The sequence below is a fragment of the Papaver somniferum genome, chromosome 3, assembly GCF_003573695.1.
Source record: "Papaver somniferum cultivar HN1 chromosome 3, ASM357369v1, whole genome shotgun sequence".
Taxonomy (NCBI): domain Eukaryota; kingdom Viridiplantae; phylum Streptophyta; class Magnoliopsida; order Ranunculales; family Papaveraceae; genus Papaver; species Papaver somniferum.
This window is the reverse complement of record NC_039360.1, coordinates 41,118,217-41,119,452: the sequence shown is the minus strand read 5'-3', so window position 1 is coordinate 41,119,452 and position 1,236 is coordinate 41,118,217. Positions and strand designations below refer to the sequence as shown.

At 39.0% G+C, this 1,236-nt stretch overlaps 1 pseudogene; it reads left to right on the top strand.

The window, feature by feature from the left end:
* Positions 1 to 368: 368 nt before the first annotated feature.
* LOC113362440 lies at positions 369 to 468 on the top strand (annotated as a pseudogene).
* Positions 469 to 1,236: the final 768 nt, after the last annotated feature.

Below are 1,236 nucleotides of genomic sequence, written 5' to 3'. Positions count from 1 at the left end.
GGATGGTTTCTCCAACCAGGATTATAGGTTTCTGAATATGGGTCAATATTTTGACGGTTATCAAATCTAGTGTTATTATAAAGAGCATTGGCCTTCTCTTCAATATTCTGGCCTTCCCAAAAAGGCTCCACTCTACCACTAGTCTGGCCCACTCTACCCTATTAAATTTTCCTCTACTTAAAAGAATTGTTTTCTGGGGTGCCCTACTATTTTCCCATTGTTGGGTTTTTTCGGCGATTTCATTAAAAAGTTCCATCGCCGCATCAACAGTTTGGTTTTCAAATCCACCAAAGCATAGAGACTCAACCATGGTCGTTGTGGAATAATCTAAACCCTCATAAAGGATCTGAACTAGCCTAACCTTTTCTAAACCATGATGAGGACACTGGGATAATAAATCATTGAACCTTTCCAAATACCTATATAAAGATTCCCCCTCTTGTTGTGAAAATGTGCATATTTGCGTCCTAATAGACGATGTTTTGTGCCTAGGGAAAAACTTATTGAAAAAGGCAGATGTAAGTTTTTCATATGTCTCAATTGACTCGGAGTCCAAACTATACAGCCACGACTTGGCCTTATCTTTCAGGGAAAATGGGAATAACCTAAGTTTCAAAGCATCATCATCTAAGCCTCTAATTGTTAGAGTACTACAAATTTCCTCAAAATCCCTAACATGGTAATAAGGGTTTTCATTTTCTTTCCTTAAAAAGATTGGGAGCATCTGTAAGGTCCCAAGTTTCAGTTCATAGGGTGCCTCCGTTTCAGCTAACTTAATACACGAAGGACGGGTAGTCCTAGTTGGATTCAACAAAGCTTTCAAAGTTGCCATTTCTGGCACTATCGGAGCAACAAGGATTCTCTCCCCAGTCAAAGAACGTTAAAAAACAGACTCTTCAAAAGCTGGAATTTCTAGATTAAGGTAATCGAGACGCTTTGAACTACTAGGTTTCTCTTTAACAAATCTACCTAGTGCGTCTCTTTTACGTTCAGGCATACAATAGAATTTTCTAAATTGGAAGGGTAAGCAAACATAGATCAAGGCCGACTCAACCAAATCAAACCTATTGATTTCTAGCAAACAAAAAGCATGATGGCTCCACTTAGATTGTTTCTAGACCATCTTCTAATCCTTTGAACGGGAATTTGTTACAATTTAAGCAAACCCCTCTGGAATCAATCCGAGTTAACGTAAGTTGAATAGAGGCGAGGGAAGCTCGGTGGAGCTTTGATACC